Here is a 17,117-nt window from a genome sequence, read left to right as displayed (position 1 = left end):
TGAGATTGGACAGTAAAGCCAACTCTTGATTATCCTAACAAAGAGGGCCAGAACAATGTGTAAAATCAGCATGCCTCACTCACTTCAGAACAAAAGTGAAAAAAACAATAGTCAGATGAATGAAATTCAAATCAACATTTATTGAGTGTCCATGGCTTGCGTTTGTCTTGCTCACGCTCTGTAGGAGGGGCTGCATGAACAGTGAAGTAGCCGAAGAGTTGGCGCTGGAAAGCTGAGGGAATTAAAGTGGCAGGAGAGCTGGGATGCTGATGATGGAGCCTAAAAGAATCTCTGATGGCAGCTTAATGGCGACAGGCAGGCTGTGGTGAGGTCACTGACAGGAAATCGCCTAGAAAACTATTCAGGTTAACATATTTCAACAAGGGTGTGGAAACAGTGTTTGTTTGTTTTAATGTAGGGAACAAGCTAATTTAAAATACATGTATATGTAAATATATGTGTATGTGTGCGTGCGTGTTGTATACATAGTGTGTTTATATATACACACATACATATGTATTGTGTATATATGTATATTTACGTATATATATACATACATGATATATGTACGTGTGTGTGTCTCATAAAAGAGAAAACTACGGCTAAAAGTCCCATTCTACAGTGGGAGAGGTATTTGGACATGCAGGCCATGAACCTTCCCCTTTTCAGGACTTAGCTACTACATCTCATAAGCTCAGTCAATGTCTCAAGCAATGCTAATCAAATTCTGGAACAACTACATGACCCTGTACCTTCTGCCCTTCAAAAGCAGTGGAAATTATTCGTTGGTGCTGAATGGAAATACTGCCTGACTAAAAAGGGCAGTATCTGGAAGTCTGACTTCAAGTCTAGTCCCATTTTGCCACTATGAACTGTATGACTTTGGACAAGGTACTTTGCTTCTCTGACTCTCTGCCTTCTCATTTCTAAAGTGAAGGGAATAGACTAGATTTCTGGCTCTCAGGGAAGGCTAGACATGTGTTGCAAGGGGAAAAGATTTTTCATCTGGCTCTCCCTTCTCTTTAAAGTCCACTTTAGGTCTGGGTGAAAATTACCAAGCTTCTGGGCTGTTTTATGCCATGCTTGCTTGCAAAGGTGTCCAAGCACTGCCCCCCACTTTATCTTTGTAACTTATCTTCTACTCACCCCAAACAGGGTCTACAGCCAACAAACCTGGACCTCCTGCTGCTTGTGGCAGCTGGTCATAGTTTCTTAGGCTTTGTTCACAGCATCTTTGCCACCTCCCACACCCTCTATCCTTACTTAAAAATATTAACATCCTAGTCCTCCCTTTCTCTCAACATCATCTCAGTGAAGCCTTCCCTGGATACCACAAAATGCCTGTAGCATGTCATTGATCACATTCCCTCCTATATCTTAGTTTTGTATGTGTGTGCCTCATCTTACCAGGTGGTATGTTACCACCTCCTATTCACTTTGGTATCACCCACAACACCTCACAGTAGGGACACAGTGAGGGGGATATGCGATGCAGAAATGATGAGAAACAGCTTCGAAGTCAGACAGGCCTGCATTCAAATATCTGTGTGCGCTTGGGTGAGTTATTTCACTTTGCTAAGCCTTCTTGCCCTGCGCTATAAAATGGGATATGAATTCCTACTTTATTACAATTGTCATTAATAGAAAATAATAATTAAAAATGTGGGATAGTACTAGAATTGTGAGCAGTAAATGCTTACTAAACGAATCAGTGAGCCAAGAGACTAATCAAGTGTGATTGACTTACAAAACCCAATTTAGAGATATTTTTGCTAATTGGAAGCCTTTATTTACCTAATTACAGTAGTAAAATACTTTTTTTCCTCAACTCTTCACAGCCAGGACTTGGGTACAAGTCTGCTGTATTGCTCAAAGTTCCTCCCATGGAGGTCTGAGTTTGGCACGTGCTCTCCTTTCCTTTCTTCCGCCCAAGAAAGGGAAATATGCAGTGAAGTCCATGGTCAAGAAACGGAGATTCGGAGGCTGGAATAACTGGAAGCAATTATTTATATGGAGTAACTTAAAAGGTTCTCTGTATTAGAAATTCTCAGAATTAATAATGTTCTGATGACTTTAAAAAATCTCAATAACTAAATCCTAGCAAGGGAAAATATCTTCAGTACAAGTCTTAGGCCCTCTCTATTATATACATCAATTGAATTAAAATTAATAAAATATATTATGCAAACTAAATCCTAAGCTTCAGTTCTATTTGGGGCATAAAAAGTGCCCTTTCTTTTTCTGATCACACATAGACACACTTTCTTCTTCATTTAAATTGTCGTTTTCTTTTAATGCAGACCTTGGCTCAACTCATATTGGGTAACAATGGGGTACTTATCCAATATCCCATATCTACTCTCGTTTTAAAACGTACCCTTCAGCCAGGTGTACTAATCCTGCAGCATTTATTTCTGATATTTCATACAATTTTTTTTAACAAGCATCAAATATTTTCTCCACTCCTTTATGCTCTAAGTAGTTACACCATTAATATATCTGATGGTAGCAGTGAGCTGGAGAGAGCAGAGTGTGGGTACCATGTATCTTAAGTGTGGATTAAAATCCTTTCTTTCCCACTACTTGGTTTCTTTAAGTTAACTTCATTTTTTCTAGGGCTGTACATGGAGCATTTCATTCTAGAGCAACTCAGAAATTAACAAATTAATCACTCTGTGGGCTTTTAAATAATGCTGAATTCATCTCAGTGAAAGTCAACCCCTTATTCTGCATAATATATTTGCTGAGCTTAGGAATTAACACTTGATTTATTCAGGCTATGTTTACATAACCTTCTCTTGGGTTCAAATAAAAAGATTGCCAAAACTGTCCAACATCTATGGGGATGGATTACAGGGAATAAATGGCAGTCTAACTTACCTGACAGAGCTTGTAATGCAGGATTATTACTCCTTGCCCTCTTATCCTTCCAAATTCCATAAACATTTAATGAATACGCACACATTATAACAACAAAAAGCATTAAAAACCAAAACCAAAAAACAAAGCCAAAAGCAATAATCAACTAAGGAGAGGCAATATCAAGTTTCCTTTTATTATTTCAGAATCAATGTTCAATGAAAATCCTCAAGTTTCTTTCTTAATGTGTAGTCTATTATCTAGCTTCAGTTTCACATACATAATCAATGTCAAGTAATATTTATGAAATATATGTGCCAAGTTAAAAGAGAAAAATTTGCATCAGAACACATAACTGATAGGGGTATGTAAGTTCCATTATCCTTGGAGCTAGTCTGTGTGAAATTACAGTGGTAGATTTTCCCTGTTTTAAATAATCAAGTACAAATTAATTTTAAAATATTATAATCTCTACTAAACACAGTGTTGCACCTATTCTTAGCAAAAAACAGAAACAAATGCTACTATTTCTCCTAAAATGGCTGGTTTTGAGGCTGCTCAAGTTTTTCTAAAACAAATAAGACAGTGAAGAAGAAATCCAGTAGTACAAGGGTTGGCACAAATGTCATCACAGACATCTCCCCTTTTACAAAGGGAGCTCCTGACTTCTAAGCTTCATCTAACACTAAAGCGTTCTGTTCACATGATTCTACAGCTAAGACACCACGTTTACATTCAGGAGGGATTCATAAATACCAATTTTCCATGAATGTGTAAACAGATGGGTTAATTACCATGGCAACCAAAAAATGTATCAGATCAAATACTTTGCTGGCAAATGTCCTAGTGATTTTTCAAATACTACCCTTTTACACAAGCTGAGATAAACAGACTGAAGAGCATTCTATAAATAAAATAAATGCTAATGCCTGTTAACGGTGTAATAGTGACCTCCTGATACCTTTTCACAGTTCTAAGATCGAGCAGCTGCACCAAAACAGTGAATCCCATACAAACTGATGTAGGTGCTCCAGAAACAATGATGCAACCAAAACCAGTGGGGAAGAGAAAATCTTCAGGCAGCCACTGAAAGAATTAAATTATTTCCTCAAAGAAGCCCACTAATCATTTGCGTAGAGAAAACAGCCAGAGCAAGGGGCGAGAATGTGTAATAGAGGTAGGCCACCATCTTGAGGAAAAGAGAGTCAATATTCTGGAAAGTGTGTTTTATTTTCTAACTTTCAGGACCAGACTAACTTTATTTTGTTGTATTTTAATATGATGTAAAATTTCTCAAAGAATTTCATTAATAGAATTGTGAATGGCAGTCAACATTCTTGAAAATAATTATAACTATAGGTCCAGCCTATGACTTTTGAAACAAAGCAAGATCACTCCCTAACACACCAACGTATACAGTACTCCATACAGTACAAACTTCAGGGAATCAACAATTAATGCAGATTTCAGAGGCATCACCGAGGCAGGAAAAGCAAGACTTAGAAGATGTATTTTTTACCAAAAAAGAACATTTTAAAATGCCTGTGTGGATTGGCCAGCCAACCAAAGTCTAAATTAAGGAATATTTAAAATTACTTATCTCAGGAAAAGGATTTTACACAAATTATATTGATTCCTTGACTACTAATTCCTCAAACCTCAACATCTAGGTCAGCAGCACACCATTCTTTAGAGACACATGGCGTGAAGGTCATCTAAAGTACCCCCCGTCCCACGCTCTCTTGTAATGTTTTGTAATCTACCACTTCTAAGAGCTCTCTCTTAGCATCAATAGGCATACGGAGTTAGCAGAGGAATCTCATGACCAAGTTATTCTTAGCCAAAACACAGCGCTATTTTACGCAATCCCAAAAGACCTGGTTACAAAATCACAAATGGTGAACAGAAATATTATCCTAATTGGCAAGGAAGTTTTTTCCATTTTAGAGGGCTTATCCAGAGAACCATAAACACTTACCTCAGGAAGTGCTTCATTGTGTCCGTTTTGATTACCCAGATGTTATCCAAACTGTTCTCAAGTAATTGTTTCCAAATTTGCCTTTGTCAAAGTAAGTATAAGCTGTGGGAAGAAATGAGATATATTTACTATTAAGGGGGCTGGAAATCCCAAACCCAGAATTTCTGCTTACCTTGTAAGCAGACAACATGCTATATACACAGAACATTATCAATCGAACAGCCCACATAGCAACACAATTCAATGGATGGAGACTATAGCTAAAGCCTTTTACTTTATAATTATACAATTAGTCTTTCATTTTAAGCCACTTGCTGGAGGAATTATTAGTTTCACAAGTGAGCTCTTTAATAGTGAGCTTTTTCTCTATTTTGGGTATTGTTCCTATATCTAGAAGAACAGTATTTGTAAAAAAAAAAAAAAAAAAGAAGAACCATAAAATTAACTACGCTGACTTCCAGATATCTGATGGTTTTAAATGTGGCAGCCTCAACCTTCCAGAAATACAACACAAAAATAACTAGGAGCAACTGGTATGTCTTTAAGCTAAAAAATAGCTGTTTAAGAGCCAAGTACTCCAAACAAATGAATGATATGCCCCTGGCCCTGTTTGTTTTTTTTTTTTTTTGGCACTGTGAACTAAACAGGAAGATTTTATATTTGTCTAGCACTTCTCAGTTTACAATTTGCTTTCACAAAGTCTACAACATCAGGTTATTGGTCTTCCTTTCGACAAGGAAGACAGCAGAAACTGCTTACAAAGCAGCAAGTTGGAATGAGTTGGGAAGAAACAGACTAGAGAAAATTCTCAAGATCATCAAAAACAAAGAAAGTCTGAGAAACTGTCACAGCTAAGAGGTGCCTAAGAAGACACGACTACTAAATGTAATCTGGTATCCTGGGTGGGATCCTGGAACAGAAAAAGGACATTAGGTAAAAACTAAGGAAATGTGAATAAGCATTGATTTTAGTTAAGGTTTAGGTATCAATATTTAGTTAGTTTAGGTATCAATATTGGTCCATTAGTTGGGACAAAAGTGTCATATTAAGGTAAGATGTTAACAATAAAGGAAACTGGGTACTGTATAAGGGAACTCTCTGTACTATCTTTGTAACTTTTCTGTAAATCTAAAAGTATTCTAAAATTAAAAAATTATTACAATATGTTGGTGCTTATGCTCCTGACAGAGTTAGGCACTAGCGATACAGGGTGAACAGAGGGGCATGAGTTCCATCCTCCAGACCCAACAGCCTTGAGGGAAGAGAGGAGAGAAGATGATACAGAGAAACAAATAGGTACTTAAACATCGTACAGTAGTCTCCCCTTATCCTCAGGGGATACGTTCCAAGACCCCCAGCAGACGCCTGAAACCTCAGATTGTACCAAATCCTATATATACTATATTTTTTCCTACTCATACATACCTATGATAAAGTTTAATTTGTAAATTAGGCACAGTAAGAGATTAACAACAATAACTAACAATAAAATAGAACTATTATAACAATATACTGTAATAAAAGTTACTGTAGAGGGCCGTCCCCGTGGCTTAGCGGTTAGGTGTGCGCGCTCTGCTGCTGGCGGCCCGGGTTCGGATCCCGGGCGCGCACTGACGCACCGCTTCTCCGGCCATGCTGAGGCCGCGTCCCACATACAGCAACTGGAGGGATGTGCAGCTATGACATACAACTAGCTACTGGGGCTTTGGGGGGAAAAAAAGTTACTGTAGATTTTAGCAACCTCAGCTTACAATTTTTTTTCTTATTAAGTCGAGAACTTTCATCTTTTCATCTTAAAGGAAGCTCTTTATGGCTTCTCTTTGGCATATCCGAATTGCCAGGATCACTACTCTTGCACTTTGGGGCCATTATTAAGTAAAATAAGTAAAATCCCACTGCAATACCTGGGAAAGTTGATCTGATAACTGAGAGGGCTACTAAGTGATTAACGGGCGGGTAGCAAATAGAGCATGGATATGCTGGACAAAGGGACGATTCGTGTCCTGGGTAGGACGGGCAGGACTGTGCAAGATTTCATCATGCTACTCAAATAGGCATGCAATTTAAAACTTACGAATTGTTTGTTTCTGGAATTTTCTATTTCATATTTTCAGACCATGGTTGACTGCAGGTAACTGAAACCAAGAATAAGGAGTGGACTACTGTATTACAAGTGGAAATAGGTGCTGTGACAGTGAGTATGAGAGATGCCTATCCTAGATGTAGGGGTCAAGGGGTTCCCCAAATAGCACATGCAAAGTCCTAGAGCAAGAGAATACACAATGTGTAGAAGGGAAAATGTTCAGTTTCCTAGTGTGTTGCTCAGTGAGAGGGACAGGTTAAAGCAGGGATGGCAAGACATGGAAAGGCAAGAAAAGGTCAGATCATCCAAAGCTTTGTCAGCAATATTACAGACACGACAACCTTAGACCATGAGAAATGAGGAACCATTGAAAGTTTTCAAACTGAGATGTGACATGATCAAATTTCTAGTTTTAAAAATATACTCTTGTGTATTGTAGTATTTCTGTATGTATGTGATTGTAGTATGGAAAATAAATTGGATTGCGGTGAAATTATAGATAGGGACACCTTTAGAAGGTTGTTACAATAATCCAGGCAAAGATAATAATGGCAGGATAAGGCAATGGACAGAGACAGAAGTAGATGGATTTGAGAGATATTTAGAAGGTAGAATCAATAGAACTTTTGTTAATTGAGTGGAAATTAGTGAAGGAAAAAGAGAGTCAAACATTATGCCCATGTTTGTGGCTGGCAACTGGGTAGATAGTGGAATCTTTCACTAAGATATAGCATTCTGGAGACGCAGATTTGGGTGTCTGGGTGTATTTGGAGATGTTTGGGGCATTTTGAATTTGCAGGGTCAAGTGGTAGTGTGGATCTACATGAATCTGAAGGTGAGGAGAGCAATGCAGGTTGGAGACCAAGATTTAGGATTCCTCAGCATATAGATGGTAAATAAAACCACAGCCCAGAAGGAATAACCAAATAAGTAGCATATACAACACCTATTGCTTATAACAATAGTTCTTTGTCATTAGAATATTATTAAATTAGAATTGTCATACTATTAGGGTAATAAAGAATGGAATACATTTTAGAAAGATTTTATCAAAATGAAAAAAAAACCCTTTATCCTTAAATGGTTTAATTTCAGTTAGCTAGAAAACTGGTTTACCTAAAAAAATCTCATTTCTTAATAATGTGGGATAAATGAAGTATATAATACTTCAGCTTTCTCCCTGTACATAGGGGTTCCTGAGTCTATCCATTTAAAAAAACTTCTTGAATGCTTAAGTGCCCAGCATTATGCTGGATAATGCATACAGTTTAATACCGTGAGGGAGCCTTACTATTATTTAAGGAGAAATTTGGCAAACATGGCAGAGAGTGTGCATGGTGGTTAAGAGTACAAGTTTTGGAGACAGGGAGTTTGTATCTGGGATCTACAATTAGCTGAGTAGCTTTAGACAAGTTGCTTAACCTCTCTAAGATTCGGTTTTCTCCCAGTTAGATGGGGAGAGTAATTATAACTACCTTGCAGCATTGTTCTAAGGACTGAATGAACCGAAGCATGTAAGGTGCTTAGCGTACTTACAGGTATGTAACATGCATTCAATGAGCAGTACTCAGTATTAGTGTTATTATTTTGCCATTCTTATTATAGCCTCCTCTAAAGTAAAAGATCATTTTGTTAAGTAAAGAATCACTCAGGAGACTGTTAAAATACATTCTGGCAACTTGTGACCTGAACTGGGACAATGACAGTGGTGATGGGGAGAAGTAAACAGAAGTGGAAGATATTTGGAAGGTAGAATCAATTGGACTTAATGATTGGATAGGAAAAGTGAAAGGAAGGAAAATAACAATTAGTTCTAATTATCTGTCCCCCAAACAGGAAAGAAAGACAACAATTAGTTCTAATTATCTGTCCCCCAAAGAAGAAACACCAAAAATGGCTCTGGTGGTAGAAGAAAGCCTGTGCAAATGCTATTTAATGCACTGCTCATTGGTATTCATTAAATAACTTCTTTAAATGTTTTCTGTAGAAAAACAAAAAAAATTACTGCTTACTTTACTTTTAAAATCTAGCTTTGTTCTGAGGAGGCATACTTGTTAATGTCCTATTTACCCTTAATTAGACAACCTGTATAAAAGACAGGAACATGGAACCAATCATAGTTGGTATGCAACATATGATAGTCTGAGTCACTATTGGTTAGAAATGTCTTTCGAGCTGTTTTTCCAGGAGTGGTGCTGTGTTAATCCACTCCTTTGTGTTAGGCCTCCTTTGTAGCCAAAAGAGCATTTCTCCAGGGGCTGGGCAAGGCCTAAGGTTGGGGAGAATTTGAGTTTGCTTCTCGTCTGCACAGCGCTCTAACAAAATGGTAGCCCTTAGAGACTTCTCAAGTATTTTACACATCAGCCTGTCGACTTGAACTTGATTAAATGTAAGTTACTTGCCTTGTTTATATCTGTCCCACTAATTGAAAAACACTGATATTAACTTTTTCTTTAATTCAGATTTATTGAGGTAATATTTACATAAAGTTCACCCTTTTTTGGTCAGACATTAACTCTAATGCCACCTGTTTCACAGCATGCAAGGAGAACATGAAAACTGCTCTGCGAGCTGTCCTTTCCCTATAACTTTCTCTCTAGAGGGTTTTTTTTTGGGGGGGGGAGGAAGATCAGCCCTGAGCTAACATCCATGCTAATCCTCCTCTTTTTGCTGAGGAAGACTGGCTCTGAGCTAACATCTATTGCCAATCCTCCTCCTTTTTTTTTTTTCCCCAAAGCCCCAGTAGGCGGTTGTATGTCATAGTTGCACATCCTTCTAGTTGCTGTATGTGGGACGCGGCCTCAGCATGGCCAGAGAAGCAGTGCGTCGGTGCGCGCCCGGGATCCGACCCCGGGCCGCCAGCAGCGGAGCGCGCGCACTTAACCGCTAAGCCACGGGGCCGGCCCTCTAGAGGGATTTTTAACCTGAGGTGGACAACAGAATTACCTGCTGTAATTGCCTGATTTTAAATCTCTCCTGTTGTCCTAAAATGATCTGTTTCATGTTTCTCTCCCCTCTGGACTACAAGCTTCTCCAGGACACCAGAGAAGCCCAATGGCCTGATACAATGCCTGGCACATTAAGTTGTGAAATGGGAAACAAAACGGAGTCATTTACGTCTAAGAGCTTTAAAATGGAGCCGGGAAGCCATTAAGGAAATGGGTCTTAGGCACGTCCTCATCGAGCAGACCATGAACTTGTGAACTAAATAATGCTGCCGGAAACCTGCAGCTAGCGACAGTGACCAGTGACGGACTTTTGCCTGCCTCTAGCTAGCCTGAGCAATCAATTATGTTTAGCCAAGATTAGTTTTCTGCCTCCAACCCCAATTAACACTCTTCGTAATGCAAATATCCCTTTTTTGCCTTTAAATCTCCTGACTTTCTCTCCCTAGGGCACTATTTGGGTTTCTACCTGAATCTGTGCTCCCTGAATTGCAATTCTTTGATCCCAAAATAAATGCTTCTCTGCCTCTCATTTTGGCTCTTGATTTTTAGGTTAACAGAGTGCTCAATACAGATTTGTTGAAATGAACTCTGTACCCATTTAGAGGTGCATTTCTTTAACAGCACTATTCAATAACAGCACTAATAAAACAAACTAAACATCTCCCCACTGAAAGAAAAAAAAAAACTTTGTAGGTCTTTTTAAACCAAAATATAGGATATGATCATAATTCTGGGTTTCCTGACCCTTTCAACTTATCTGCAGTAATTTCTCCTCTTGTGTATGGGGACACTGCCCTGACCTATTCTAAAGGGAAGGATCAAACGATTGTGCTTGATGGATCAAACTCCTCCAGAGATCAATTGACACTTCAGTGCTGTGTGTGGGGTTATGTGCCCCTTGTACTTTTTTTTTTCCAGCTGGGAGGAAAGGGGTAGCAGGGAGTGGTCTGCTGCCTCTGAAAACTCATCCTCTCACCTGGCATCAAGGAACTTGCTCTGCCTCCTTTGAGGGAGAAGCTTTCTGAGGCTCTTTGTAAAGTACCACTGGGGTGACCCTGCCTCTTAGAAGCTGATCTATCTATTGAGCACCCCAGGGAATAAATTAGAGACTCAACTAGAGGGAACAGAACTCCTTTCTTTAAAATCTTAATCCCTACATGAGATGGAAAAGCTACTTTCTATGTAGCCCTTCAAATTCTAACTGACTGTGTCGTCTATAGCCACCAAAATGCTTGTGGACTCATAATGTTTATTCATAAATAAAAGACAATTCACAAAGTAAATACTGTTCCATTCTTATAATTTGCTTAATTTTGGTATTGTCCCATTTTTTAAAAAAATGTTGTATAGAGTACATTTAAAAATAAACTTTAATTTTAAAAATTGTCTTAGTTTAAGGTCTTATGAATAATAGCTAATATTTACCAAGCGCCTATCATGTGCCAGGCGATATTCTATGGGCTTTATTTATATTAACTCACTTAGATATCCTATGACATGAATAATAATCATTATCCTCATTTTACAGCTGAGAAAATTGAGGCACAGAGAGGTTAAGGAAACTTCCAAGGTCACACAGCTAGTATGTGGCATAGCTGGGATTCAAACCCTGGAAGCCTGGCTCCTGAGGCAGTGTTGTTAATTACTTTCCTGTGCTGCCTCTGGAAACTACTGAGGTAAAATTCTGAATTGACATAAGAATGAAGAGAATGAATAGTGTATTCAATTCAAACTCAACTATAGAGCTTGGGATAACCAAGGCCTGGATGTACACCTGCAACTCAGAATTTAACAGAGTTCCTCTGGAAGCTAGACGGGGGACTCTTAAATAATAAGTTACTGTGCCACCAGAAATAAGTCTCTTTCTGGAAGCAAATGTACTATAGACCTTCAAGTTTTAAACAACAAAATTTTATGGGAAGAAGTTATGCAACAGAGCCAAAATGTATGGGTTTACATTCTTTATGAAGGCCACATTTCCAAGGACATATAAATCCTTGGCAGTGTAATTCTGAAATAACTAATAATGAAAATATCCACCCCTCAGTGTAAATCTAGTGCTCCCTTGGGTTTAGAAAATCCAATGAAATTCAAGCTCCTGGTCCCACTGCTATTTGTGTGATGATTTCATTCTCTCCAAATTATTCTTTGAGTCATTGGTCAGTGTGACAGGGTCTTCAAATTGGGATTTTCCCTCGGTTTTCTTTCAGTCTACCTCTATATGGTCTAGTTTTCATAATACATTATACCTTTTCTTTTGTAGGTAAAAATATTTGTTTACCCTTTTTTTTTACCAAACATAAAATATATCTAATGGTGGGTAAAATATTCCAAATCTACCTAGGAGATATATACTAACTTGAATGAGTTTTCTTGAATTCATTGAAAAGCAACATGTGTTCCATTCTCCTTCAAATTTCCCTAATTGCTTGTTGTTGTTGTTTTCTTTTTATGCTACAACACCACTAGGAGAAAAAAATTGATCAAGTAGGTCACTCAAAATATAACTTAGTGTAATTAATGATAATCAGAAGATGAAAACACCTTCCACTCTCCCTCCCCTGAATCTAGATTAAAAAGAGAAAGTTTGGGGCCAGCCCTGTGGCCTAGTGGTTAAGTTCGGTGCTCCTCTTCAGCAGCTGGTTCGGTTTGGTTCCCAGGCGTGGACCTACACCATTCGTCAGCAGCCATGCTGTGGCACCGACCCACATACAAAATAGAGGAAAAGTGGCACAGATGTTAGCTCAGGGTGAATCTTCCTCAAGCAAAAAGAGGAGGATTGGCAATAGATGTTAGCTCAGGGCGAATCTTCCTCAGCAAAAAAGAAAAAAGAAAAAAAGAAAAGAAAAAGAAAGTTTGGGTGACATTTTATAGTAGTAGTGAAAAAAAATTCCATTTAGCAGCTGGGGGAAGGAAGCACACATACAACTTCACGCTGCAGATGATAAAGTCAAGATCAGCAATATTGAAATTATTCACCACTGATTTAATTTCCTCAGTTTGAGCTATTCTTTTCATTTCAGGTGAAAGAAGAAAGAAACAATGTCATATTGAACCACAAACCCATAAATAATAACTTTCATAGTTTCTCCCCTAAAAATAAGATTGATCAAAAACTGCTCAGGGTATTAGAAGAAAGCTTGTGGCTAATATGGTTTGATTCTGTTTATCCTGTGTCTTTATTATACAATGTCACTTTAAATATTTTCTAAAAATAATTGAGAAAATTTTCTAATGACAATAATAAACTCTAAGTGGGTTATCTTAAGTATGTGGAAATTTCAATTTTCCTCTTGAATGGCCTCACAGAATGTACTTTGCGCCCTGTTCAAGTCTAGTGAAATCAAAATGGTGACATCTCCCAGTCAGTCAGGCAGAGATTTGAGACTCTTGCAGAAACAGCTATAGGCTTCTCTTTTTGCACCCTTTCTTCAGCGACAGCTATATCTAAATGGAGAGGGAAAATGGACGAGAAAAGCACTATTCTGATACAGGCCAAAACTTACAGATAACTGAAGCCAAAGTTGTTTTCAGATGTGATTAATTCAGCTCACAGCTCCCATGAATTCCCTATTATGCTCTGCATGTATGCATGCCTGTGGTTGGTTTTCAAGAAATCAGAGAAACTTCTCCAAAACAAGGGTGACCTCAGCAGGAAGCACATCTCTGTGGGAACATCAGGCAAGAGCACAGATGTCGTATGGATAAGGAGTAGCTGGTAAGCCTTGCTGAGTGAGGGGCCAGCTCTGGCTGAGCCGACCCACAAAATAACACAAGGAGGTCAGTCTTAAATTAGGTGGCCCAAGTATCAGATTCAAATTAGGTGAATAAATAGGTCTGAATTAGCAATTCAGATAATGGCTAAGTTTGCACCATGCTTCATATTTTGTCAAGTTCTAAGAAGCACTGTGTCAATGCAAGGGAAACCTAGACAGATGAGGGATTCAGTCTTCAAAGGATATAATGCAATCAGACTTACCATGTGAAACAAGAAGGGAAGGGAATAGGAGGGGAGAGAAGAGAAGGGAAAGAAAAATTTCTAAGGCTATTTATGAGCATTTGAAATGTATAAAATGCAATTTTGACTTTATACAGGTGGCATATACGGAGAGACAGCAAGCAATATGAAAATTTACCATACCAGAGAAATGAAAAATCTTTCAAATTATGCATTTACATTTCACACATGTCATAGTAGAAGTATAATGTGCATGCACAACAATCTCCCTCAGGCCACATTCTAGAACTTTCCATTCCTCCTTCCCTGGTGATGAGCTTGAAAAATGCTCTGCTGACACTCACTAAAATGACAATTAAGGTTTTTTTCTCTTCTTCAGGAACAAAACACTCATCCAGAGTTCATTTTTGTGATTTACAGCAACGGAGGCTATGCTGGCCACAGAATTTGGGGTTGCATGCAAATATATTTATGATCTGCTTTAAAGGTACAGTGATTTTCTGGCTTTCACTGTGGTCGCCTACATGTATGTACTGTTTTCATGGAAGGAGAAAAGTAGGGAGAGCAGTATTGATGAAATTTGTTTTAATCTATAAAAGAATAAAGAAATTTCAAAATGTAAATATCAGTCCATTTTCTCACAAAAATAATCTAGATGTGCATTCTCAACATATATATTTTAGTTTTAAAAATTCAATTTCTAGGGGCTGGCCTGGTGGTGTAGTGGTTAAGTTCATATGCTCCGCTTCGGTGGCCCAGGGTTCACAGGTTCGGATCTCCAGCGCAGACCAATGCACCACTCATCAAGCCATGCTGTGGCGGCATCCCATACACAAAAAATAGAGGAAGATGGGCAAAAATGTTAGCTCAGGACTAATCTTTCTCAGCAAAAAGAGGAAGATTGGCAACGGATGTTAGCTCAGGGCCGATCTTCCTCATCAAACAAACAAACAAACAAAAAAACCACACACACACACACACAATTAAATTTCTAAATAAAACTACAATAAAAGCATGGTAAACTCATGTTTGTATTAACATTAAATGGATATGGTTTTACCAATCTAAACTTATGCTTTTTGCAAAGTTTTCACTTTCATATAATCAGAACATAGTGAGGGCATCTATCTAGAAACATTTGACAGGAAAGTCAAAGCAAATTGGGGCATTCCCAGGGGCTGGAGGCAAACAGGTTACCCTGTATTAAGGCAACTACTGACCCTGACCATACAGATGAGATAATAGCATTCACTTAGGAGAAGCAGACCACTTAAGTTGGGCTTCTGAAACAACTTGTACTGTAAAACAAATAAAAAAATAGTTTTAACCTCACTTTAGAGCTATGACTTGATACGTTTGCCGAGTGCATATTATTTTATTCTTTCCAATGGTATTTCATCAGTGTCCTCAATGGTAAAATGCAGTATTAGTTCATGCGTCCTTAAGGAAGAATAAAATGCTACCAATTCAACTATGATACATCCTGATTTCAGTGATGTGAGGGAAAAGAACCATCTTAGAATTGATGAAATATAGTTGAGACTAAAGCCTACTTATTTCCAAATTGCAGGCTGTGATGTTTCTGCTGAAGAATCCAGTGGCTGATGACAAAGAACATTAATAGCCTGCAGCATATCACACTAGAAGATTCTTATTCCCTGACCCAAACATTTTTATTCAGGTTTAACCAGGTTAATTAAGTAATTCCATGATATGTTACAGGTTGATTACATATGAACAACTCATGTCCTTCTTAGCCTCACTGGAGATCCTCCCAACCCCTTAGTGCATAGTCTCTGGGCTGTGGTTCCCTTCCCCTATCACACTCCCTGCAATATACACACTGCATGCACAGTTCACACACACACACATTCTCACACATACACAGGGCTCAAGACAACTTCCTTATACTACAAAGACAGCTCCGAACATAAACATCTCAGAAGCGATAGGGACTTCTTATCTACACAAAGAGTGAGTGAGTAAGTAAATGCTTGGTTGAAGGCACAGCACCTTTTAGTTCTAGCTCCATTTTCCTGTCCTTACCTTATTTGATGTGATTTCATGTGATGCTGCTTCTTGAAAGGCCCGCTTTTGGCTTCCATGATGCCATGTCCTCCTGGTTTTCTCACACTCTTCCTCTGCCTGCCTTTTAAGTGTAGGTGTCCCCCAATGTTCTATTCTGGACCCTTTTCTTCATCTACACCTCTCCTAAGTGACCTTCTCTCTTGAGGCCTCAATCAAATCCAACAAATGACTTGTCCAAGGCCGTCAGTCGACAGGAAAAAACCTCAGCTCGTAATTCTAGTCAATAAACATTTATTGTGTACTTACTATGTTCAGTTCTTTCTAGGCACTGGAGACACAAAATAAATAAGACATAGTCTTTGCCCTCAAGGAAGAGGAAATCTAGCAGATCTCATACATGGAATTGAGTGCCTTTCTGATGTTAATATAGAAGCTCTGGGCTGTCTCTAATGAAAATACATTTCAGCCATGTCAGACTAAACCAGACAATATTCTAAGGCAAGGGTTCCTAACCAACATGCCACAGTTTTATGGACTCTTCATAGATGTGTGGCAAAATTCTGATCATTAATTATATGAAATCCTCTTTTCTTTTTTTTTTTTTTTTTACAACTGGGGGTATATATTATTTATGTAGTATGTGTTAGATGGAATAGTTTGCTAAGAAGGCGGTATGGGGCCGGCCTGGTGGCACAGGCGGTTGGGTGCGCACGCTCCACTGCAGCGGCCCAGGGTTCGGATTCTGGGCACGCACTGATGTACCGCTTGGCAAGCCATGCTGTGGCAGTGTCCCATATAAAGAAGAGGAAGATGGGAATGGATATTAGCCCAGGGCCAGTCTTCCTCAGCAAAAAAAGAGGAGGATTGGCAGATGTTAGCACAGGGCTGATCTTCCTCACAAAAAAAAAAAAAAAGAAGGTGGTATGACTAGGTTAAGAGAGTATTAAAATTTACTATGTGTTAGGAGACAAGAGGAGTAAGCAAAACAAGTATGGTAATTGTGGAAGTTTACATAGACAATGGGAGACACTTACTAAGCAGTAATTATCTCGCTATAATTATCACTGATTATTTAACACTGTTTTACATCTTTAATTCCTTTTAAGTAGGCCCTTAAAACTTGCATCATGGACTGTCATTTAAACATGACAAATAAAACACATGAAATCCCACCAACATGCAAGTAAAGAAATCAAAAAGGCATAAATCCATAAGGCTCAGGGCAACAGGAGTGCACAGGAGATATCAGCAGATTCCTGGAAG

At 38.5% G+C, this 17,117-nt stretch overlaps 1 protein-coding gene across 1 annotated transcript in view; it reads right to left on the bottom strand.

The window, feature by feature from the left end:
• The window catches only part of ELMOD1 (ELMO domain containing 1), a 65,624-nt gene that overhangs the window by 36,008 nt on the left and 12,499 nt on the right, over nucleotides 1-17,117 (bottom strand). The window contains exon 2 of the mRNA XM_087433652.1: nucleotides 4,838-4,939. The gene's annotated coding sequence lies outside the window, so the exon portion shown is untranslated. The remainder of the gene's footprint in view (nucleotides 1-4,837; nucleotides 4,940-17,117) is intronic.

This window comes from Ceratotherium simum, chromosome 7 (assembly GCF_057802395.1).
Source record: "Ceratotherium simum simum isolate JZ-2026a chromosome 7, ASM5780239v1, whole genome shotgun sequence".
NCBI lineage: Eukaryota > Metazoa > Chordata > Mammalia > Perissodactyla > Rhinocerotidae > Ceratotherium > Ceratotherium simum.
Note: the sequence above shows the minus strand (reverse complement) of the source record. Positions and strands in the feature narration are given on the sequence as shown.